The 24102-nt window shown below is 39.4% G+C and overlaps 19 non-coding genes across 19 annotated transcripts; 18 read left to right on the plus strand and 1 right to left on the minus strand.

The window, feature by feature from the left end:
* Window positions 1-829: 829 nt before the first annotated feature.
* LOC140031362 (5S ribosomal RNA) lies at window positions 830-948 on the minus strand. The gene has a single exon (XR_011835283.1). It is a non-coding gene; the product is annotated as a 5S ribosomal RNA (ribosomal RNA).
* A 979-nt stretch (window positions 949-1927) lies between these two features.
* LOC140029243 (5S ribosomal RNA) lies at window positions 1928-2046 on the plus strand. Its single transcript, XR_011833147.1, has one exon. It is a non-coding gene; the product is annotated as a 5S ribosomal RNA (ribosomal RNA).
* A 1135-nt stretch (window positions 2047-3181) lies between these two features.
* On the plus strand, window positions 3182-3300 carry LOC140029244 (5S ribosomal RNA). Its single transcript, XR_011833148.1, has one exon. It is a non-coding gene; the product is annotated as a 5S ribosomal RNA (ribosomal RNA).
* Window positions 3301-4420: 1120 nt separating this feature from the next.
* On the plus strand, window positions 4421-4539 carry LOC140029245 (5S ribosomal RNA). Its single transcript, XR_011833149.1, has one exon. It is a non-coding gene; the product is annotated as a 5S ribosomal RNA (ribosomal RNA).
* Window positions 4540-5662: 1123 nt separating this feature from the next.
* LOC140029246 (5S ribosomal RNA) lies at window positions 5663-5781 on the plus strand. The gene has a single exon (XR_011833150.1). It is a non-coding gene; the product is annotated as a 5S ribosomal RNA (ribosomal RNA).
* A 1125-nt stretch (window positions 5782-6906) lies between these two features.
* Window positions 6907-7025, plus strand: LOC140029247 (5S ribosomal RNA). Its single transcript, XR_011833151.1, has one exon. It is a non-coding gene; the product is annotated as a 5S ribosomal RNA (ribosomal RNA).
* Window positions 7026-8160: 1135 nt separating this feature from the next.
* On the plus strand, window positions 8161-8279 carry LOC140029248 (5S ribosomal RNA). Its single transcript, XR_011833152.1, has one exon. It is a non-coding gene; the product is annotated as a 5S ribosomal RNA (ribosomal RNA).
* Window positions 8280-9413: 1134 nt separating this feature from the next.
* Window positions 9414-9532, plus strand: LOC140029249 (5S ribosomal RNA). The gene has a single exon (XR_011833153.1). It is a non-coding gene; the product is annotated as a 5S ribosomal RNA (ribosomal RNA).
* Window positions 9533-10654: 1122 nt separating this feature from the next.
* LOC140029250 (5S ribosomal RNA) lies at window positions 10655-10773 on the plus strand. Its single transcript, XR_011833154.1, has one exon. It is a non-coding gene; the product is annotated as a 5S ribosomal RNA (ribosomal RNA).
* Window positions 10774-11896: 1123 nt separating this feature from the next.
* Window positions 11897-12015, plus strand: LOC140029251 (5S ribosomal RNA). Its single transcript, XR_011833155.1, has one exon. It is a non-coding gene; the product is annotated as a 5S ribosomal RNA (ribosomal RNA).
* A 1123-nt stretch (window positions 12016-13138) lies between these two features.
* LOC140029253 (5S ribosomal RNA) lies at window positions 13139-13257 on the plus strand. The gene has a single exon (XR_011833157.1). It is a non-coding gene; the product is annotated as a 5S ribosomal RNA (ribosomal RNA).
* Window positions 13258-14392: 1135 nt separating this feature from the next.
* LOC140029254 (5S ribosomal RNA) lies at window positions 14393-14511 on the plus strand. The gene has a single exon (XR_011833158.1). It is a non-coding gene; the product is annotated as a 5S ribosomal RNA (ribosomal RNA).
* A 1135-nt stretch (window positions 14512-15646) lies between these two features.
* On the plus strand, window positions 15647-15765 carry LOC140029255 (5S ribosomal RNA). Its single transcript, XR_011833159.1, has one exon. It is a non-coding gene; the product is annotated as a 5S ribosomal RNA (ribosomal RNA).
* Window positions 15766-16887: 1122 nt separating this feature from the next.
* On the plus strand, window positions 16888-17006 carry LOC140029256 (5S ribosomal RNA). Its single transcript, XR_011833160.1, has one exon. It is a non-coding gene; the product is annotated as a 5S ribosomal RNA (ribosomal RNA).
* A 1123-nt stretch (window positions 17007-18129) lies between these two features.
* Window positions 18130-18248, plus strand: LOC140029257 (5S ribosomal RNA). Its single transcript, XR_011833161.1, has one exon. It is a non-coding gene; the product is annotated as a 5S ribosomal RNA (ribosomal RNA).
* A 1123-nt stretch (window positions 18249-19371) lies between these two features.
* On the plus strand, window positions 19372-19490 carry LOC140032388 (5S ribosomal RNA). Its single transcript, XR_011836314.1, has one exon. It is a non-coding gene; the product is annotated as a 5S ribosomal RNA (ribosomal RNA).
* A 1135-nt stretch (window positions 19491-20625) lies between these two features.
* LOC140029258 (5S ribosomal RNA) lies at window positions 20626-20744 on the plus strand. The gene has a single exon (XR_011833162.1). It is a non-coding gene; the product is annotated as a 5S ribosomal RNA (ribosomal RNA).
* Window positions 20745-21879: 1135 nt separating this feature from the next.
* LOC140029259 (5S ribosomal RNA) lies at window positions 21880-21998 on the plus strand. Its single transcript, XR_011833163.1, has one exon. It is a non-coding gene; the product is annotated as a 5S ribosomal RNA (ribosomal RNA).
* Window positions 21999-23133: 1135 nt separating this feature from the next.
* Window positions 23134-23252, plus strand: LOC140029260 (5S ribosomal RNA). The gene has a single exon (XR_011833164.1). It is a non-coding gene; the product is annotated as a 5S ribosomal RNA (ribosomal RNA).
* Window positions 23253-24102: the final 850 nt, after the last annotated feature.

Consider the following 24102-nt stretch of genomic DNA (forward strand, 5'->3'; position numbering starts at 1 on the left):
GACCCGAACCCCGACCCGCCAACCCGTGACGGGTCAGGTATGCTGACCCGAACCCGAAAATTTCAGGTTTACGGGGCGGCGGGTCGACCCGAAATGACCCGAAACTTAATTTTAATTTATTAATTTATCACTGTAATTTCTAATAAAATCAATTTCTCACAAAACTAATTACATAATCAAGTAATAAAAATTTAAATAAATGATTCCAAATCAAATCTAAAATAAATTAAACACCGTAAAAGTGTTTTATCCCAAGCAAAATATAAAATAAATTAAAACAATACAAAAGTGAAAAATAATATAATATATTATTTGTCCAAGTATAATAATTTCAACTTCACACAAATTAAATAAATTCGTTTAGGATTAAGTAATTAATGCCTTTGAAAAAAAGAATAACTTAGTTTAGTTAGATAAAATTATTTTTATGTTTATTAAATTATTTTTAATTCGTAAACGGGTCATATCGGGTCATATCAGGTCACCACGGGTTGACCCGAAATCGACCGGTTTTCTTTTCGGGTTCATCGGGTCCAACCCGATTCTGACCCGAATTCCCGAAACCTCAACCCAAACCCATTAATTTCGTGTTAGGTTCGTGTCGTGTCGAAAATTGCCACCCCTAGTTGCGGTGATACATTTGCGCCGACAAATTTGAGCGACGATCCGGGCTTTGATCGAGCCGTACCGTTCCTGATTTGTCTCGCGCCTTCAGATCCTCCTTCACGCTTCGACAAGAAGCAAAATATTAAGCAATCGTTCCGACGGAGCTAAATTACTACAGGATAAAGAACGAATAGGAAATTTGGATTTCGAAACAAAAAAGAGAGGGGTGCAACACGAGGACGTCCCAGGGGGTCACCCATCCTAGTACTACTCTCGCCCAAGCACGCTTAACTTCGGAGTTCTGATGGGATCCGGTGCATTAGTGCTGGTATGATCGCACCCGCCATGTTCCTTTCGCGTTATTCTTTTAAACTACCCCGTCCTGCGAAGCAGTGTGGCTTTTCTAGACCGAAATTCATTTTAAGCGTCAATTCAAGCATTTTCCTCTTATCCTTTTATTTATTTACTTTATATTTTTTTTTGTTATTGATTTGCACCCTGTTTTTTTCCCTCATCCCGCAACTCTAAATTATCATGAAATCAATCCTTCACGCTTGCAGTCAGGGGTGGCAATTCGGGTCCAAATCAGGTTGGCGGGTCGGGTTCGGGTCAACAGACCCGCCAGAAAATCTGTTGACCCGAACCCCGACCCGCCAACCCGTGACGGGTCAGGTATGCTGACCCGAACCCGAAAATTTCAGGTTTACGGGGCGGCGGGTCGACCCGAAATGACCCGAAACTTAATTTTAATTTATTAATTTATCACTGTAATTTCTAATAAAATCAATTTCTCACAAAACTAATTACATAATCAAGTAATAAAAATTTAAATAAATGATTCCAAATCAAATCTAAAATAAATTAAACACCGTAAAAGTGTTTTATCCCAAGCAAAATATAAAATAAATTAAAACAATACAAAAGTGAAAAATAATATAATACTACCCCGTCCTGCGAAGCAGTGTGGCTTTTCTAGACCGAAATTCATTTTAAGCGTCAATTCAAGCATTTTCCTCTTATCCTTTTATTTATTTACTTTATATATTTTTTTGTTATTGATTTGCACCCTGTTTTTTTCCCTCATCCCGCAACTCTAAATTATCATGAAATCAATCCTTCACGCTTGCAGTCAGGGGTGGCAATTCGGGTCCAAATCAGGTTGGCGGGTCGGGTTCGGGTCAACAGACCCGCCAGAAAATCTGTTGACCCGAACCCCGACCCGCCAACCCGTGACGGGTCAGGTATGCTGACCCGAACCCGAAAATTTCAGGTTTACGGGGCGGCGGGTCGACCCGAAATGATAAAGCGAAAGGAACATGGCGGGTGCGATCATACCAGCACTAATGCACCGGATCCCATCAGAACTCCGAAGTTAAGCGTGCTTGGGCGAGAGTAGTACTAGGATGGGTGACCCCCTGGGAAGTCCTCGTGTTGCACCCCTCTCTTTTTTGTTTCGAAATCCAAATTTCCTATTCGTTCTTTATCCTGTAGTAATTTAGCTCCGTCGGAACGATTGCTTAATATTTTGCTTCTTGTCGAAGCGTGAAGGAGGATCTGAAGGCGCGAGACAAATCAGGAACGGTACGGCTCGATCAAAGCCCGGATCGTCGCTCAAATTTGTCGGCGCAAATGTATCACCGCAACTAGGGGTGGCAATTTTCGACACGACCTGAAAACACGACACGAACCTAACACGAAATTAATGGGTTTGGGTTGAGGTTTCGGGAATTCGGGTCAGAATCGGGTTGGACCCGATGAACCCGAAAAGAAAACCGGTCGATTTCGGGTCAACCCGTGGTGACCTGATATGACCCGATATGACCCGTTTACGAATTAAAAATAATTTAATAAACATAAAAATAATTTTATCTAACTAAACTAAGTTATTCTTTTTTTCAAAGGCATTAATTACTTAATCCTAAACGAATTTATTTAATTTGTGTGAAGTTGAAATTATTATACTTGGACAAATAATATATTATATTATTTTTCACTTTTGTATTGTTTTAATTTATTTTATATTTTGCTTGGGATAAAACACTTTTACGGTGTTTAATTTATTTTAGATTTGATTTGGAATCATTTATTTAAATTTTTATTACTTGATTATGTAATTAGTTTTGTGAGAAATTGATTTTATTAGAAATTACAGTGATAAATTAATAAATTAAAATTAAGTTTCGGGTCATTTCGGGTCGACCCGCCGCCCCGTAAACCTGAAATTTTCGGGTTCGGGTCAGCATACCTGACCCGTCACGGGTTGGCGGGTCGGGGTTCGGGTCAACAGATTTTCTGGCGGGTCTGTTGACCCGAACCCGACCCGCCAACCTGATTTGGACCCGAATTGCCACCCCTAACTGCAAGCGTGAAGGATTGATTTCATGATAATTTAGAGTTGCGGGATGAGGGAAAAAAACAGGGTGCAAATCAATAACAAAAAAAAATATAAAGTAAATAAATAAAAGGATAAGAGGAAAATGCTTGAATTGACGCTTAAAATGAATTTCGGTCTAGAAAAGCCACACTGCTTCGCAGGACGGGGTAGTTTAAAAGAATAAAGCGAAAGGAACATGGCGGGTGCGATCATACCAGCACTAATGCACCGGATCCCATCAGAACTCCGAAGTTAAGCGTGCTTGGGCGAGAGTAGTACTAGGATGGGTGACCCCCTGGGAAGTCCTCGTGTTGCACCCCTCTCTTTTTTGTTTCGAAATCCAAATTTCCTATTCGTTCTTTATCCTGTAGTAATTTAGCTCCGTCGGAACGATTGCTTAATATTTTGCTTCTTGTCGAAGCGTGAAGGAGGATCTGAAGGCGCGAGACAAATCAGGAACGGTACGGCTCGATCAAAGCCCGGATCGTCGCTCAAATTTGTCGGCGCAAATGTATCACCGCAACTAGGGGTGGCAATTTTCGACACGACACGAACCTAACACGAAATTAATGGGTTTGGGTTGAGGTTTCGGGAATTCGGGTCAGAATCGGGTTGGACCCGATGAACCCGAAAAGAAAACCGATCGATTTCGGGTCAACCCGTGGTGACCTGATATGACCCGATATGACCCGTTTACGAATTAAAAATAATTTAATAAACATAAAAATAATTTTATCTAACTAAACTAAGTTATTCTTTTTTTCAAAGGCATTAATTACTTAATCCTAAACGAATTTATTTAATTTGTGTGAAGTTGAAATTATTATACTTGGACAAATAATATATTATATTATTTTTCACTTTTGTATTGTTTTAATTTATTTTATATTTTGCTTGGGATAAAACACTTTTACGGTGTTTAATTTTTTAGATTTGATTTGGAATCATTTATTTAAATTTTTATTACTTGATTATGTAATTAGTTTTGTGAGAAATTGATTTTATTAGAAATTACAGTGATAAATTAATAAATTAAAATTAAGTTTCGGGTCATTTCGGGTCGACCCGCCGCCCCGTAAACCTGAAATTTTCGGGTTCGGGTCAGCATACCTGACCCGTCACGGGTTGGCGGGTCGGGGTTCGGGTCAACAGATTTTCTGGCGGGTCTGTTGACCCGAACCCGACCCGCCAACCTGATTTGGACCCGAATTGCCACCCCTAACTGCAAGCGTGAAGGATTGATTTCATGATAATTTAGAGTTGCGGGATGAGGGAAAAAAACAGGGTGCAAATCAATAACAAAAAAAAATATAAAGTAAATAAATAAAAGGATAAGAGGAAAATGCTTGAATTGACGCTTAAAATGAATTTCGGTCTAGAAAAGCCACACTGCTTCGCAGGACGGGGTAGTTTAAAAGAATAAAGCGAAAGGAACATGGCGGGTGCGATCATACCAGCACTAATGCACCGGATCCCATCAGAACTCCGAAGTTAAGCGTGCTTGGGCGAGAGTAGTACTAGGATGGGTGACCCCCTGGGAAGTCCTCGTGTTGCACCCCTCTCTTTTTTGTTTCGAAATCCAAATTTCCTATTCGTTCTTTATCCTGTAGTAATTTAGCTCCGTCGGAACGATTGCTTAATATTTTGCTTCTTGTCGAAGCGTGAAGGAGGATCTGAAGGCGCGAGACAAATCAGGAACGGTACGGCTCGATCAAAGCCCGGATCGTCGCTCAAATTTGTCGGCGCAAATGTATCACCGCAACTAGGGGTGGCAATTTTCGACACGACCTGAAAACACGACACGAACCTAACACGAAATTAATGGGTTTGGGTTGAGGTTTCGGGAATTCGGGTCAGAATCGGGTTGGACCCGATGAACCCGAAAAGAAAACCGGTCGATTTCGGGTCAACCCGTGGTGACCTGATATGACCCGTTTACGAATTAAAAATAATTTAATAAACATAAAAATAATTTTATCTAACTAAACTAAGTTATTCTTTTTTTCAAAGGCATTAATTACTTAATCCTAAACGAATTTATTTAATTTGTGTGAAGTTGAAATTATTATACTTGGACAAATAATATATTATATTATTTTTCACTTTTGTATTGTTTTAATTTATTTTATATTTTGCTTGGGATAAAACACTTTTACGGTGTTTAATTTTTTAGATTTGATTTGGAATCATTTATTTAAATTTTTATTACTTGATTATGTAATTAGTTTTGTGAGAAATTGATTTTATTAGAAATTACAGTGATAAATTAATAAATTAAAATTAAGTTTCGGGTCATTTCGGGTCGACCCGCCGCCCCGTAAACCTGAAATTTTCGGGTTCGGGTCAGCATACCTGACCCGTCACGGGTTGGCGGGTCGGGGTTCGGGTCAACAGATTTTCTGGCGGGTCTGTTGACCCGAACCCGACCCGCCAACCTGATTTGGACCCGAATTGCCACCCCTAACTGCAAGCGTGAAGGATTGATTTCATGATAATTTAGAGTTGCGGGATGAGGGAAAAAAACAGGGTGCAAATCAATAACAAAAAAAAATATAAAGTAAATAAATAAAAGGATAAGAGGAAAATGCTTGAATTGACGCTTAAAATGAATTTCGGTCTAGAAAAGCCACACTGCTTCGCAGGACGGGGTAGTTTAAAAGAATAAAGCGAAAGGAACATGGCGGGTGCGATCATACCAGCACTAATGCACCGGATCCCATCAGAACTCCGAAGTTAAGCGTGCTTGGGCGAGAGTAGTACTAGGATGGGTGACCCCCTGGGAAGTCCTCGTGTTGCACCCCTCTCTTTTTTGTTTCGAAATCCAAATTTCCTATTCGTTCTTTATCCTGTAGTAATTTAGCTCCGTCGGAACGATTGCTTAATATTTTGCTTCTTGTCGAAGCGTGAAGGAGGATCTGAAGGCGCGAGACAAATCAGGAACGGTACGGCTCGATCAAAGCCCGGATCGTCGCTCAAATTTGTCGGCGCAAATGTATCACCGCAACTAGGGGTGGCAATTTTCGACACGACCTGAAAACACGACACGAACCTAACACGAAATTAATGGGTTTGGGTTGAGGTTTCGGGAATTCGGGTCAGAATCGGGTTGGACCCGATGAACCCGAAAAGAAAACCGGTCGATTTCGGGTCAACCCGTGGTGACCTGATATGACCCGTTTACGAATTAAAAATAATTTAATAAACATAAAAATAATTTTATCTAACTAAACTAAGTTATTCTTTTTTTCAAAGGCATTAATTACTTAATCCTAAACGAATTTATTTAATTTGTGTGAAGTTGAAATTATTATACTTGGACAAATAATATATTATATTATTTTTCACTTTTGTATTGTTTTAATTTATTTTATATTTTGCTTGGGATAAAACACTTTTACGGTGTTTAATTTATTTTAGATTTGATTTGGAATCATTTATTTAAATTTTTATTACTTGATTATGTAATTAGTTTTGTGAGAAATTGATTTTATTAGAAATTACAGTGATAAATTAATAAATTAAAATTAAGTTTCGGGTCATTTCGGGTCGACCCGCCGCCCCGTAAACCTGAAATTTTCGGGTTCGGGTCAGCATACCTGACCCGTCACGGGTTGGCGGGTCGGGGTTCGGGTCAACAGATTTTCTGGCGGGTCTGTTGACCCGAACCCGACCCGCCAACCTGATTTGGACCCGAATTGCCACCCCTAACTGCAAGCGTGAAGGATTGATTTCATGATAATTTAGAGTTGCGGGATGAGGGAAAAAAACAGGGTGCAAATCAATAACAAAAAAAAATATAAAGTAAATAAATAAAAGGATAAGAGGAAAATGCTTGAATTGACGCTTAAAATGAATTTCGGTCTAGAAAAGCCACACTGCTTCGCAGGACGGGGTAGTTTAAAAGAATAAAGCGAAAGGAACATGGCGGGTGCGATCATACCAGCACTAATGCACCGGATCCCATCAGAACTCCGAAGTTAAGCGTGCTTGGGCGAGAGTAGTACTAGGATGGGTGACCCCCTGGGAAGTCCTCGTGTTGCACCCCTCTCTTTTTTGTTTCGAAATCCAAATTTCCTATTCGTTCTTTATCCTGTAGTAATTTAGCTCCGTCGGAACGATTGCTTAATATTTTGCTTCTTGTCGAAGCGTGAAGGAGGATCTGAAGGCGCGAGACAAATCAGGAACGGTACGGCTCGATCAAAGCCCGGATCGTCGCTCAAATTTGTCGGCGCAAATGTATCACCGCAACTAGGGGTGGCAATTTTCGACACGACCTGAAAACACGACACGAACCTAACACGAAATTAATGGGTTTGGGTTGAGGTTTCGGGAATTCGGGTCAGAATCGGGTTGGACCCGATGAACCCGAAAAGAAAACCGGTCGATTTCGGGTCAACCCGTGGTGACCTGATATGACCCGATATGACCCGTTTACGAATTAAAAATAATTTAATAAACATAAAAATAATTTTATCTAACTAAACTAAGTTATTCTTTTTTTCAAAGGCATTAATTACTTAATCCTAAACGAATTTATTTAATTTGTGTGAAGTTGAAATTATTATACTTGGACAAATAATATATTATATTATTTTTCACTTTTGTATTGTTTTAATTTATTTTATATTTTGCTTGGGATAAAACACTTTTACGGTGTTTAATTTATTTTAGATTTGATTTGGAATCATTTATTTAAATTTTTATTACTTGATTATGTAATTAGTTTTGTGAGAAATTGATTTTATTAGAAATTACAGTGATAAATTAATAAATTAAAATTAAGTTTCGGGTCATTTCGGGTCGACCCGCCGCCCCGTAAACCTGAAATTTTCGGGTTCGGGTCAGCATACCTGACCCGTCACGGGTTGGCGGGTCGGGGTTCGGGTCAACAGATTTTCTGGCGGGTCTGTTGACCCGAACCCGACCCGCCAACCTGATTTGGACCCGAATTGCCACCCCTAACTGCAAGCGTGAAGGATTGATTTCATGATAATTTAGAGTTGCGGGATGAGGGAAAAAAACAGGGTGCAAATCAATAACAAAAAAAAATATAAAGTAAATAAATAAAAGGATAAGAGGAAAATGCTTGAATTGACGCTTAAAATGAATTTCGGTCTAGAAAAGCCACACTGCTTCGCAGGACGGGGTAGTTTAAAAGAATAAAGCGAAAGGAACATGGCGGGTGCGATCATACCAGCACTAATGCACCGGATCCCATCAGAACTCCGAAGTTAAGCGTGCTTGGGCGAGAGTAGTACTAGGATGGGTGACCCCCTGGGAAGTCCTCGTGTTGCACCCCTCTCTTTTTTGTTTCGAAATCCAAATTTCCTATTCGTTCTTTATCCTGTAGTAATTTAGCTCCGTCGGAACGATTGCTTAATATTTTGCTTCTTGTCGAAGCGTGAAGGAGGATCTGAAGGCGCGAGACAAATCAGGAACGGTACGGCTCGATCAAAGCCCGGATCGTCGCTCAAATTTGTCGGCGCAAATGTATCACCGCAACTAGGGGTGGCAATTTTCGACACGACCTGAAAACACGACACGAACCTAACACGAAATTAATGGGTTTGGGTTGAGGTTTCGGGAATTCGGGTCAGAATCGGGTTGGACCCGATGAACCCGAAAAGAAAGCGGTCGATTTCGGGTCAACCCGTGGTGACCTGATATGACCCGATATGACCCGTTTACGAATTAAAAATAATTTAATAAACATAAAAATAATTTTATCTAACTAAACTAAGTTATTCTTTTTTTCAAAGGCATTAATTACTTAATCCTAAACGAATTTATTTAATTTGTGTGAAGTTGAAATTATTATACTTGGACAAATAATATATTATATTATTTTTCACTTTTGTATTGTTTTAATTTATTTTATATTTTGCTTGGGATAAAACACTTTTACGGTGTTTAATTTATTTTAGATTTGATTTGGAATCATTTATTTAAATTTTTATTACTTGATTATGTAATTAGTTTTGTGAGAAATTGATTTTATTAGAAATTACAGTGATAAATTAATAAATTAAAATTAAGTTTCGGGTCATTTCGGGTCGACCCGCCGCCCCGTAAACCTGAAATTTTCGGGTTCGGGTCAGCATACCTGACCCGTCACGGGTTGGCGGGTCGGGGTTCGGGTCAACAGATTTTCTGGCGGGTCTGTTGACCCGAACCCGACCCGCCAACCTGATTTGGACCCGAATTGCCACCCCTAACTGCAAGCGTGAAGGATTGATTTCATGATAATTTAGAGTTGCGGGATGAGGGAAAAAAACAGGGTGCAAATCAATAACAAAAAAAAATATAAAGTAAATAAATAAAAGGATAAGAGGAAAATGCTTGAATTGACGCTTAAAATGAATTTCGGTCTAGAAAAGCCACACTGCTTCGCAGGACGGGGTAGTTTAAAAGAATAAAGCGAAAGGAACATGGCGGGTGCGATCATACCAGCACTAATGCACCGGATCCCATCAGAACTCCGAAGTTAAGCGTGCTTGGGCGAGAGTAGTACTAGGATGGGTGACCCCCTGGGAAGTCCTCGTGTTGCACCCCTCTCTTTTTTGTTTCGAAATCCAAATTTCCTATTCGTTCTTTATCCTGTAGTAATTTAGCTCCGTCGGAACGATTGCTTAATATTTTGCTTCTTGTCGAAGCGTGAAGGAGGATCTGAAGGCGCGAGACAAATCAGGAACGGTACGGCTCGATCAAAGCCCGGATCGTCGCTCAAATTTGTCGGCGCAAATGTATCACCGCAACTAGGGGTGGCAATTTTCGACACGACACGAACCTAACACGAAATTAATGGGTTTGGGTTGAGGTTTCGGGAATTCGGGTCAGAATCGGGTTGGACCCGATGAACCCGAAAAGAAAACCGGTCGATTTCGGGTCAACCCGTGGTGACCTGATATGACCCGATATGACCCGTTTACGAATTAAAAATAATTTAATAAACATAAAAATAATTTTATCTAACTAAACTAAGTTATTCTTTTTTTCAAAGGCATTAATTACTTAATCCTAAACGAATTTATTTAATTTGTGTGAAGTTGAAATTATTATACTTGGACAAATAATATATTATATTATTTTTCACTTTTGTATTGTTTTAATTTATTTTATATTTTGCTTGGGATAAAACACTTTTACGGTGTTTAATTTATTTTAGATTTGATTTGGAATCATTTATTTAAATTTTTATTACTTGATTATGTAATTAGTTTTGTGAGAAATTGATTTTATTAGAAATTACAGTGATAAATTAATAAATTAAAATTAAGTTTCGGGTCATTTCGGGTCGACCCGCCGCCCCGTAAACCTGAAATTTTCGGGTTCGGGTCAGCATACCTGACCCGTCACGGGTTGGCGGGTCGGGGTTCGGGTCAACAGATTTTCTGGCGGGTCTGTTGACCCGAACCCGACCCGCCAACCTGATTTGGACCCGAATTGCCACCCCTAACTGCAAGCGTGAAGGATTGATTTCATGATAATTTAGAGTTGCGGGATGAGGGAAAAAAACAGGGTGCAAATCAATAACAAAAAAAAATATAAAGTAAATAAATAAAAGGATAAGAGGAAAATGCTTGAATTGACGCTTAAAATGAATTTCGGTCTAGAAAAGCCACACTGCTTCGCAGGACGGGGTAGTTTAAAAGAATAAAGCGAAAGGAACATGGCGGGTGCGATCATACCAGCACTAATGCACCGGATCCCATCAGAACTCCGAAGTTAAGCGTGCTTGGGCGAGAGTAGTACTAGGATGGGTGACCCCCTGGGAAGTCCTCGTGTTGCACCCCTCTCTTTTTTGTTTCGAAATCCAAATTTCCTATTCGTTCTTTATCCTGTAGTAATTTAGCTCCGTCGGAACGATTGCTTAATATTTTGCTTCTTGTCGAAGCGTGAAGGAGGATCTGAAGGCGCGAGACAAATCAGGAACGGTACGGCTCGATCAAAGCCCGGATCGTCGCTCAAATTTGTCGGCGCAAATGTATCACCGCAACTAGGGGTGGCAATTTTCGACACGACCTGAAAACACGACACGAACCTAACACGAAATTAATGGGTTTGGGTTGAGGTTTCGGGAATTCGGGTCAGAATCGGGTTGGACCCGATGAACCCGAAAAGAAAACCGGTCGATTTCGGGTCAACCCGTGGTGACCTGATATGACCCGTTTACGAATTAAAAATAATTTAATAAACATAAAAATAATTTTATCTAACTAAACTAAGTTATTCTTTTTTTCAAAGGCATTAATTACTTAATCCTAAACGAATTTATTTAATTTGTGTGAAGTTGAAATTATTATACTTGGACAAATAATATATTATATTATTTTTCACTTTTGTATTGTTTTAATTTATTTTATATTTTGCTTGGGATAAAACACTTTTACGGTGTTTAATTTTTTAGATTTGATTTGGAATCATTTATTTAAATTTTTATTACTTGATTATGTAATTAGTTTTGTGAGAAATTGATTTTATTAGAAATTACAGTGATAAATTAATAAATTAAAATTAAGTTTCGGGTCATTTCGGGTCGACCCGCCGCCCCGTAAACCTGAAATTTTCGGGTTCGGGTCAGCATACCTGACCCGTCACGGGTTGGCGGGTCGGGGTTCGGGTCAACAGATTTTCTGGCGGGTCTGTTGACCCGAACCCGACCCGCCAACCTGATTTGGACCCGAATTGCCACCCCTAACTGCAAGCGTGAAGGATTGATTTCATGATAATTTAGAGTTGCGGGATGAGGGAAAAAAACAGGGTGCAAATCAATAACAAAAAAAAATATAAAGTAAATAAATAAAAGGATAAGAGGAAAATGCTTGAATTGACGCTTAAAATGAATTTCGGTCTAGAAAAGCCACACTGCTTCGCAGGACGGGGTAGTTTAAAAGAATAAAGCGAAAGGAACATGGCGGGTGCGATCATACCAGCACTAATGCACCGGATCCCATCAGAACTCCGAAGTTAAGCGTGCTTGGGCGAGAGTAGTACTAGGATGGGTGACCCCCTGGGAAGTCCTCGTGTTGCACCCCTCTCTTTTTTGTTTCGAAATCCAAATTTCCTATTCGTTCTTTATCCTGTAGTAATTTAGCTCCGTCGGAACGATTGCTTAATATTTTGCTTCTTGTCGAAGCGTGAAGGAGGATCTGAAGGCGCGAGACAAATCAGGAACGGTACGGCTCGATCAAAGCCCGGATCGTCGCTCAAATTTGCCGGCGCAAATGTATCACCGCAACTAGGGGTGGCAATTTTCGACACGACCTGAAAACACGACACGAACCTAACACGAAATTAATGGGTTTGGGTTGAGGTTTCGGGAATTCGGGTCAGAATCGGGTTGGACCCGATGAACCCGAAAAGAAAACCGGTCGATTTCGGGTCAACCCGTGGTGACCTGATATGACCCGTTTACGAATTAAAAATAATTTAATAAACATAAAAATAATTTTATCTAACTAAACTAAGTTATTCTTTTTTTCAAAGGCATTAATTACTTAATCCTAAACGAATTTATTTAATTTGTGTGAAGTTGAAATTATTATACTTGGACAAATAATATATTATATTATTTTTCACTTTTGTATTGTTTTAATTTATTTTATATTTTGCTTGGGATAAAACACTTTTACGGTGTTTAATTTTTTAGATTTGATTTGGAATCATTTATTTAAATTTTTATTACTTGATTATGTAATTAGTTTTGTGAGAAATTGATTTTATTAGAAATTACAGTGATAAATTAATAAATTAAAATTAAGTTTCGGGTCATTTCGGGTCGACCCGCCGCCCCGTAAACCTGAAATTTTCGGGTTCGGGTCAGCATACCTGACCCGTCACGGGTTGGCGGGTCGGGGTTCGGGTCAACAGATTTTCTGGCGGGTCTGTTGACCCGAACCCGACCCGCCAACCTGATTTGGACCCGAATTGCCACCCCTAACTGCAAGCGTGAAGGATTGATTTCATGATAATTTAGAGTTGCGGGATGAGGGAAAAAAACAGGGTGCAAATCAATAACAAAAAAAAATATAAAGTAAATAAATAAAAGGATAAGAGGAAAATGCTTGAATTGACGCTTAAAATGAATTTCGGTCTAGAAAAGCCACACTGCTTCGCAGGACGGGGTAGTTTAAAAGAATAAAGCGAAAGGAACATGGCGGGTGCGATCATACCAGCACTAATGCACCGGATCCCATCAGAACTCCGAAGTTAAGCGTGCTTGGGCGAGAGTAGTACTAGGATGGGTGACCCCCTGGGAAGTCCTCGTGTTGCACCCCTCTCTTTTTTGTTTCGAAATCCAAATTTCCTATTCGTTCTTTATCCTGTAGTAATTTAGCTCCGTCGGAACGATTGCTTAATATTTTGCTTCTTGTCGAAGCGTGAAGGAGGATCTGAAGGCGCGAGACAAATCAGGAACGGTACGGCTCGATCAAAGCCCGGATCGTCGCTCAAATTTGTCGGCGCAAATGTATCACCGCAACTAGGGGTGGCAATTTTCGACACGACCTGAAAACACGACACGAACCTAACACGAAATTAATGGGTTTGGGTTGAGGTTTCGGGAATTCGGGTCAGAATCGGGTTGGACCCGATGAACCCGAAAAGAAAACCGGTCGATTTCGGGTCAACCCGTGGTGACCTGATATGACCCGATATGACCCGTTTACGAATTAAAAATAATTTAATAAACATAAAAATAATTTTATCTAACTAAACTAAGTTATTCTTTTTTTCAAAGGCATTAATTACTTAATCCTAAACGAATTTATTTAATTTGTGTGAAGTTGAAATTATTATACTTGGACAAATAATATATTATATTATTTTTCACTTTTGTATTGTTTTAATTTATTTTATATTTTGCTTGGGATAAAACACTTTTACGGTGTTTAATTTATTTTAGATTTGATTTGGAATCATTTATTTAAATTTTTATTACTTGATTATGTAATTAGTTTTGTGAGAAATTGATTTTATTAGAAATTACAGTGATAAATTAATAAATTAAAATTAAGTTTCGGGTCATTTCTGGTCGACCCGCCGCCCCGTAAACCTGAAATTTTCGGGTTCGGGTCAGCATACCTGACCCGTCACGGGTTGGCGGGTCGGGGTTCGGGTCAACAGATTTTCTGGCGGGTCTGTTGACCCGAACCCGACCCGCCAACCTGATTTGGACCCGAATTGCCACCCCTAACTGCAAGCGTGAAGGATTGATTTCATGATAATTTAGAGTTGCGGGATGAGGGAAAAAAACAGGGTGCAAATCAATAACAAAAAAATATATAAAGTAAATAAATAAAAGGATAAGAGGAAAATGCTTGAATTGACGCTTAAAATGAATTTCGGTCTAGAAAAGCCACACTGCTTCGCAGGACGGGGTAGTTTAAAAGAATAAAGCGAAAGGAACATGGCGGGTGCGATCATACCAGCACTAATGCACCGGATCCCATCAGAACTCCGAAGTTAAGCGTGCTTGGGCGAGAGTAGTACTAGGATGGGTGACCCCCTGGGAAGTCCTCGTGTTGCACCCCTCTCTTTTTTGTTTCGAAATCCAAATTTCCTATTCGTTCTTTATCCTGTAGTAATTTAGCTCCGTCGGAACGATTGCTTAATATTTTGCTTCTTGTCGAAGCGTGAAGGAGGATCTGAAGGCACGAGACAAATCAGGAACGGTACGGCTCGATCAAAGCCCGGATCGTCGCTCAAATTTGTCGGCGCAAATGTATCACCGCAACTAGGGGTGGCAATTTTCGACACGACCTGAAAACACGACACGAACCTAACACGAAATTAATGGGTTTGGGTTGAGGTTTCGGGAATTCGGGTCAGAATCGGGTTGGACCCGATGAACCCGAAAAGAAAACCGGTCGATTTCGGGTCAACCCGTGGTGACCTGATATGACCCGATATGACCCGTTTACGAATTAAAAATAATTTAATAAACATAAAAATAATTTTATCTAACTAAACTAAGTTATTCTTTTTTTCAAAGGCATTAATTACTTAATCCTAAACGAATTTATTTAATTTGTGTGAAGTTGAAATTATTATACTTGGACAAATAATATATTATATTATTTTTCACTTTTGTATTGTTTTAATTTATTTTATATTTTGCTTGGGATAAAACACTTTTACGGTGTTTAATTTATTTTAGATTTGATTTGGAATCATTTATTTAAATTTTTATTACTTGATTATGTAATTAGTTTTGTGAGAAATTGATTTTATTAGAAATTACAGTGATAAATTAATAAATTAAAATTAAGTTTCGGGTCATTTCGGATCGACCCGCCGCCCCGTAAACCTGAAATTTTCGGGTTCGGGTCAGCATACCTGACCCGTCACGGGTTGGCGGGTCGGGGTTCGGGTCAACAGATTTTCTGGCGGGTCTGTTGACCCGAACCCGACCCGCCAACCTGATTTGGACCCGAATTGCCACCCCTAACTGCAAGCGTGAAGGATTGATTTCATGATAATTTAGAGTTGCGGGATGAGGGAAAAAAACAGGGTGCAAATCAATAACAAAAAAAAATATAAAGTAAATAAATAAAAGGATAAGAGGAAAATGCTTGAATTGACGCTTAAAATGAATTTCGGTCTAGAAAAGCCACACTGCTTCGCAGGACGGGGTAGTTTAAAAGAATAAAGCGAAAGGAACATGGCGGGTGCGATCATACCAGCACTAATGCACCGGATCCCATCAGAACTCCGAAGTTAAGCGTGCTTGGGCGAGAGTAGTACTAGGATGGGTGACCCCCTGGGAAGTCCTCGTGTTGCACCCCTCTCTTTTTTGTTTCGAAATCCAAATTTCCTATTCGTTCTTTATCCTGTAGTAATTTAGCTCCGTCGGAACGATTGCTTAATATTTTGCTTCTTGTCGAAGCGTGAAGGAGGATCTGAAGGCGCGAGACAAATCAGGAACGGTACGGCTCGATCAAAGCCCGGATCGTCGCTCAAATTTGTCGGCGCAAATGTATCACCGCAACTAGGGGTGGCAATTTTCGACACGACACGAACCTAACACGAAATTAATGGGTTTGGGTTGAGGTTTCGGGAATTCGGGTCAGAATCGGGTTGGACCCGATGAACCCGAAAAGAAAACCGGTCGATTTCGGGTCAACCCGTGGTGACCTGATATGACCCGATATGACCCGTTTACGAATTAAAAATAATTTAATAAACATAAAAATAATTTTATCTAACTAAACTAAGTTATTCTTTTTTTCAAAGGCATTAATTACTTAATCCTAAACGAATTTATTTAATTTGTGTGAAGTTGAAATTATTATACTTGGACAAATAATATATTATATTATTTTTCACTTTTGTATTGTTTTAATTTATTTTATATTTTGCTTGGGATAAAACACTTTTACGGTGTTTAATTTATTTTAGATTTGATTTGGAATCATTTATTTAAATTTTTATTACTTGATTATGTAATTAGTTTTGTGAGAAATTGATTTTATTAGAAATTACAGTGATAAATTAATAAATTAAAATTAAGTTTCGGGTCATTTCGGGTCGACCCGCCGCCCCGTAAACCTGAAATTTTCGGGTTCGGGTCAGCATACCTGACCCGTCACGGGTTGGCGGGTCGGGGTTCGGGTCAACAGATTTTCTGGCGGGTCTGTTGACCCGAACCCGACCCGCCAACCTGATTTGGACCCGAATTGCCACCCCTAACTGCAAGCGTGAAGGATTGATTTCATGATAATTTAGAGTTGCGGGATGAGGGAAAAAAACAGGGTGCAAATCAATAACAAAAAAAAATATAAAGTAAATAAATAAAAGGATAAGAGGAAAATGCTTGAATTGACGCTTAAAATGAATTTCGGTCTAGAAAAGCCACACTGCTTCGCAGGACGGGGTAGTTTAAAAGAATAAAGCGAAAGGAACATGGCGGGTGCGATCATACCAGCACTAATGCACCGGATCCCATCAGAACTCCGAAGTTAAGCGTGCTTGGGCGAGAGTAGTACTAGGATGGGTGACCCCCTGGGAAGTCCTCGTGTTGCACCCCTCTCTTTTTTGTTTCGAAATCCAAATTTCCTATTCGTTCTTTATCCTGTAGTAATTTAGCTCCGTCGGAACGATTGCTTAATATTTTGCTTCTTGTCGAAGCGTGAAGGAGGATCTGAAGGCGCGAGACAAATCAGGAACGGTACGGCTCGATCAAAGCCCGGATCGTCGCTCAAATTTGTCGGCGCAAATGTATCACCGCAACTAGGGGTGGCAATTTTCGACACGACCTGAAAACACGACACGAACCTAACACGAAATTAATGGGTTTGGGTTGAGGTTTCGGGAATTCGGGTCAGAATCGGGTTGGACCCGATGAACCCGAAAAGAAAACCGGTCGATTTCGGGTCAACCCGTGGTGACCTGATATGACCCGTTTACGAATTAAAAATAATTTAATAAACATAAAAATAATTTTATCTAACTAAACTAAGTTATTCTTTTTTTCAAAGGCATTAATTACTTAATCCTAAACGAATTTATTTAATTTGTGTGAAGTTGAAATTATTATACTTGGACAAATAATATATTATATTATTTTTCACTTTTGTATTGTTTTAATTTATTTTATATTTTGCTTGGGATAAAACACTTTTACGGTGTTTAATTTTTTAGATTTGATTTGGAATCATTTATTTAAATTTTTATTACTTGATTATGTAATTAGTTTTGTGAGAAATTGATTTTATTAGAAATTACAGTGATAAATTAATAAATTAAAATTAAGTTTCGGGTCATTTCGGGTCGACCCGCCGCCCCGTAAACCTGAAATTTTCGGGTTCGGGTCAGCATACCTGACCCGTCACGGGTTGGCGGGTCGGGGTTCGGGTCAACAGATTTTCTGGCGGGTCTGTTGACCCGAACCCGACCCGCCAACCTGATTTGGACCCGAATTGCCACCCCTAACTGCAAGCGTGAAGGATTGATTTCATGATAATTTAGAGTTGCGGGATGAGGGAAAAAAACAGGGTGCAAATCAATAACAAAAAAAAATATAAAGTAAATAAATAAAAGGATAAGAGGAAAATGCTTGAATTGACGCTTAAAATGAATTTCGGTCTAGAAAAGCCACACTGCTTCGCAGGACGGGGTAGTTTAAAAGAATAAAGCGAAAGGAACATGGCGGGTGCGATCATACCAGCACTAATGCACCGGATCCCATCAGAACTCCGAAGTTAAGCGTGCTTGGGCGAGAGTAGTACTAGGATGGGTGACCCCCTGGGAAGTCCTCGTGTTGCACCCCTCTCTTTTTTGTTTCGAAATCCAAATTTCCTATTCGTTCTTTATCCTGTAGTAATTTAGCTCCGTCGGAACGATTGCTTAATATTTTGCTTCTTGTCGAAGCGTGAAGGAGGATCTGAAGGCGCGAGACAAATCAGGAACGGTACGGCTCGATCAAAGCCCGGATCGTCGCTCAAATTTGCCGGCGCAAATGTATCACCGCAACTAGGGGTGGCAATTTTCGACACGACCTGAAAACACGACACGAACCTAACACGAAATTAATGGGTTTGGGTTGAGGTTTCGGGAATTCGGGTCAGAATCGGGTTGGACCCGATGAACCCGAAAAGAAAACCGGTCGATTTCGGGTCAACCCGTGGTGACCTGATATGACCCGTTTACGAATTAAAAATAATTTAATAAACATAAAAATAATTTTATCTAACTAAACTAAGTTATTCTTTTTTTCAAAGGCATTAATTACTTAATCCTAAACGAATTTATTTAATTTGTGTGAAGTTGAAATTATTATACTTGGACAAATAATATATTATATTATTTTTCACTTTTGTATTGTTTTAATTTATTTTATATTTTGCTTGGGATAAAACACTTTTACGGTGTTTAATTTTTTAGATTTGATTTGGAATCATTTATTTAAATTTTTATTACTTGATTATGTAATTAGTTTTGTGAGAAATTGATTTTATTAGAAATTACAGTGATAAATTAATAAATTAAAATTAAGTTTCGGGTCATTTCGGGTCGACCCGCCGCCCCGTAAACCTGAAATTTTCGGGTTCGGGTCAGCATACCTGACCCGTCACGGGTTGGCGGGTCGGGGTTCGGGTCAACAGATTTTCTGGCGGGTCTGTTGACCCGAACCCGACCCGCCAACCTGATTTGGACCCGAATTGCCACCCCTAACTGCAAGCGTGAAGGATTGATTTCATGATAATTTAGAGTTGCGGGATGAGGGAAAAAAACAGGGTGCAAATCAATAACAAAAAAAAATATAAAGTAAATAAATAAAAGGATAAGAGGAAAATGCTTGAATTGACGCTTAAAATGAATTTCGGTCTAGAAAAGCCACACTGCTTCGCAGGACGGGGTAGTTTAAAAGAATAAAGCGAAAGGAACATGGCGGGTGCGATCATACCAGCACTAATGCACCGGATCCCATCAGAACTCCGAAGTTAAGCGTGCTTGGGCGAGAGTAGTACTAGGATGGGTGACCCCCTGGGAAGTTCTCGTGTTGCACCCCTCTCTTTTTTGTTTCGAAATCCAAATTTCCTATTCGTTCTTTATCCTGTAGTAATTTAGCTCCGTCGGAACGATTGCTTAATATTTTGCTTCTTGTCGAAGCGTGAAGGAGGATCTGAAGGCGCGAGACAAATCAGGAACGGTACGGCTCGATCAAAGCCCGGATCGTCGCTCAAATTTGTCGGCGCAAATGTATCACCGCAACTAGGGGTGGCAATTTTCGACACGACCTGAAAACACGACACGAACCTAACACGAAATTAATGGGTTTGGGTTGAGGTTTCGGGAATTCGGGTCAGAATCGGGTTGGACCCGATGAACCCGAAAAGAAAACCGGTCGATTTCGGGTCAACCCGTGGTGACCTGATATGACCCGATATGACCCGTTTACGAATTAAAAATAATTTAATAAACATAAAAATAATTTTATCTAACTAAACTAAGTTATTCTTTTTTTCAAAGGCATTAATTACTTAATCCTAAACGAATTTATTTAATTTGTGTGAAGTTGAAATTATTATACTTGGACAAATAATATATTATATTATTTTTCACTTTTGTATTGTTTTAATTTATTTTATATTTTGCTTGGGATAAAACACTTTTACGGTGTTTAATTTATTTTAGATTTGATTTGGAATCATTTATTTAAATTTTTATTACTTGATTATGTAATTAGTTTTGTGAGAAATTGATTTTATTAGAAATTACAGTGATAAATTAATAAATTAAAATTAAGTTTCGGGTCATTTCTGGTCGACCCGCCGCCCCGTAAACCTGAAATTTTCGGGTTCGGGTCAGCATACCTGACCCGTCACGGGTTGGCGGGTCGGGGTTCGGGTCAACAGATTTTCTGGCGGGTCTGTTGACCCGAACCCGACCCGCCAACCTGATTTGGACCCGAATTGCCACCCCTAACTGCAAGCGTGAAGGATTGATTTCATGATAATTTAGAGTTGCGGGATGAGGGAAAAAAACAGGGTGCAAATCAATAACAAAAAAATATATAAAGTAAATAAATAAAAGGATAAGAGGAAAATGCTTGAATTGACGCTTAAAATGAATTTCGGTCTAGAAAAGCCACACTGCTTCGCAGGACGGGGTAGTTTAAAAGAATAAAGCGAAAGGAACATGGCGGGTGCGATCATACCAGCACTAATGCACCGGATCCCATCAGAACTCCGAAGTTAAGCGTGCTTGGGCGAGAGTAGTACTAGGATGGGTGACCCCCTGGGAAGTCCTCGTGTTGCACCCCTCTCTTTTTTGTTTCGAAATCCAAATTTCCTATTCGTTCTTTATCCTGTAGTAATTTAGCTCCGTCGGAACGATTGCTTAATATTTTGCTTCTTGTCGAAGCGTGAAGGAGGATCTGAAGGCACGAGACAAATCAGGAACGGTACGGCTCGATCAAAGCCCGGATCGTCGCTCAAATTTGTCGGCGCAAATGTATCACCGCAACTAGGGGTGGCAATTTTCGACACGACCTGAAAACACGACACGAACCTAACACGAAATTAATGGGTTTGGGTTGAGGTTTCGGGAATTCGGGTCAGAATCGGGTTGGACCCGATGAACCCGAAAAGAAAACCGGTCGATTTCGGGTCAACCCGTGGTGACCTGATATGACCCGATATGACCCGTTTACGAATTAAAAATAATTTAATAAACATAAAAATAATTTTATCTAACTAAACTAAGTTATTCTTTTTTTCAAAGGCATTAATTACTTAATCCTAAACGAATTTATTTAATTTGTGTGAAGTTGAAATTATTATACTTGGACAAATAATATATTATATTATTTTTCACTTTTGTATTGTTTTAATTTATTTTATATTTTGCTTGGGATAAAACACTTTTACGGTGTTTAATTTATTTTAGATTTGATTTGGAATCATTTATTTAAATTTTTATTACTTGATTATGTAATTAGTTTTGTGAGAAATTGATTTTATTAGAAATTACAGTGATAAATTAATAAATTAAAATTAAGTTTCGGGTCATTTCGGATCGACCCGCCGCCCCGTAAACCTGAAATTTTCGGGTTCGGGTCAGCATACCTGACCCGTCACGGGTTGGCGGGTCGGGGTTCGGGTCAACAGATTTTCTGGCGGGTCTGTTGACCCGAACCCGACCCGCCAACCTGATTTGGACCCGAATTGCCACCCCTAACTGCAAGCGTGAAGGATTGATTTCATGATAATTTAGAGTTGCGGGATGAGGGAAAAAAACAGGGTGCAAATCAATAACAAAAAAATATATAAAGTAAATAAATAAAAGGATAAGAGGAAAATGCTTGAATTGACGCTTAAAATGAATTTCGGTCTAGAAAAGCCACACTGCTTCGCAGGACGGGGTAGTTTAAAAGAATAAAGCGAAAGGAACATGGCGGGTGCGATCATACCAGCACTAATGCACCGGATCCCATCAGAACTCCGAAGTTAAGCGTGCTTGGGCGAGAGTAGTACTAGGATGGGTGACCCCCTGGGAAGTCCTCGTGTTGCACCCCTCTCTTTTTTGTTTCGAAATCCAAATTTCCTATTCGTTCTTTATCCTGTAGTAATTTAGCTCCGTCGGAACGATTGCTTAATATTTTGCTTCTTGTCGAAGCGTGAAGGAGGATCTGAAGGCGCGAGACAAATCAGGAACGGTACGGCTCGATCAAAGCCCGGATCGTCGCTCAAATTTGTCGGCGCAAATGTATCACCGCAACTAGGGGTGGCAATTTTCGACACGACCTGAAAACACGACACGAACCTAACACGAAATTAATGGGTTTGGGTTGAGGTTTCGGGAATTCGGGTCAGAATCGGGTTGGACCCGATGAACCCGAAAAGAAAACCGGTCGATTTCGGGTCAACCCGTGGTGACCTGATATGACCCGATATGACCCGTTTACGAATTAAAAATAATTTAATAAACATAAAAATAATTTTATCTAACTAAACTAAGTTATTCTTTTTTTCAAAGGCATTAATTACTTAATCCTAAACGAATTTATTTAATTTGTGTGAAGTTGAAATTATTATACTTGGACAAATAATATATTATATTATTTTTCACTTTTGTATTGTTTTAATTTATTTTATATTTTGCTTGGGATAAAACACTTTTACGGTGTTTAATTTATTTTAGATTTGATTTGGAATCATTTATTTAAATTTTTATTACTTGATTATGTAATTAGTTTTGTGAGAAATTGATTTTATTAGAAATTACAGTGATAAATTAATAAATTAAAATTAAGTTTCGGGTCATTTCTGGTCGACCCGCCGCCCCGTAAACCTGAAATTTTCGGGTTCGGGTCAGCATACCTGACCCGTCACGGGTTGGCGGGTCGGGGTTCGGGTCAACAGATTTTCTGGCGGGTCTGTTGACCCGAACCCGACCCGCCAACCTGATTTGGACCCGAATTGCCACCCCTAACTGCAAGCGTGAAGGATTGATTTCATGATAATTTAGAGTTGCGGGATGAGGGAAAAAAACAGGGTGCAAATCAATAACAAAAAAATATATAAAGTAAATAAATAAAAGGATAAGAGGAAAATGCTTGAATTGACGCTTAAAATGAATTTCGGTCTAGAAAAGCCACACTGCTTCGCAGGACGGGGTAGTTTAAAAGAATAAAGCGAAAGGAACATGGCGGGTGCGATCATACCAGCACTAATGCACCGGATCCCATCAGAACTCCGAAGTTAAGCGTGCTTGGGCGAGAGTAGTACTAGGATGGGTGACCCCCTGGGAAGTCCTCGTGTTGCACCCCTCTCTTTTTTGTTTCGAAATCCAAATTTCCTATTCGTTCTTTATCCTGTAGTAATTTAGCTCCGTCGGAACGATTGCTTAATATTTTGCTTCTTGTCGAAGCGTGAAGGAGGATCTGAAGGCACGAGACAAATCAGGAACGGTACGGCTCGATCAAAGCCCGGATCGTCGCTCAAATTTGTCGGCGCAAATGTATCACCGCAACTAGGGGTGGCAATTTTCGACACGACCTGAAAACACGACACGAACCTAACACGAAATTAATGGGTTTGGGTTGAGGTTTCGGGAATTCGGGTCAGAATCGGGTTGGACCCGATGAACCCGAAAAGAAAACCGGTCGATTTCGGGTCAACCCGTGGTGACCTGATATGACCCGATATGACCCGTTTACGAATTAAAAATAATTTAATAAACATAAAAATAATTTTATCTAACTAAACTAAGTTATTCTTTTTTTCAAAGGCATTAATTACTTAATCCTAAACGAATTTATTTAATTTGTGTGAAGTTGAAATTATTATACTTGGACAAATAATATATTATATTATTTTTCACTTTTGTATTGTTTTAATTTATTTTATATTTTGCTTGGGATAAAACACTTTTACGGTGTTTAATTTATTTTAGATTTGATTTGGAATCATTTATTTAAATTTTTATTACTTGATTATGTAATTAGTTTTGTGAGAAATTGATTTTATTAGAAATTACAGTGATAAATTAATAAATTAAAATTAAGTTTCGGGTCATTTCGGATCGACCCGCCGCCCCGTAAACCTGAAATTTTCGGGTTCGGGTCAGCATACCTGACCCGTCACGGGTTGGCGGGTCGGGGTTCGGGTCAACAGATT

The sequence above is a fragment of the Coffea arabica genome, chromosome 11e (genome assembly GCF_036785885.1).
Source record: "Coffea arabica cultivar ET-39 chromosome 11e, Coffea Arabica ET-39 HiFi, whole genome shotgun sequence".
In the NCBI taxonomy this organism is placed as follows: domain Eukaryota; kingdom Viridiplantae; phylum Streptophyta; class Magnoliopsida; order Gentianales; family Rubiaceae; genus Coffea; species Coffea arabica.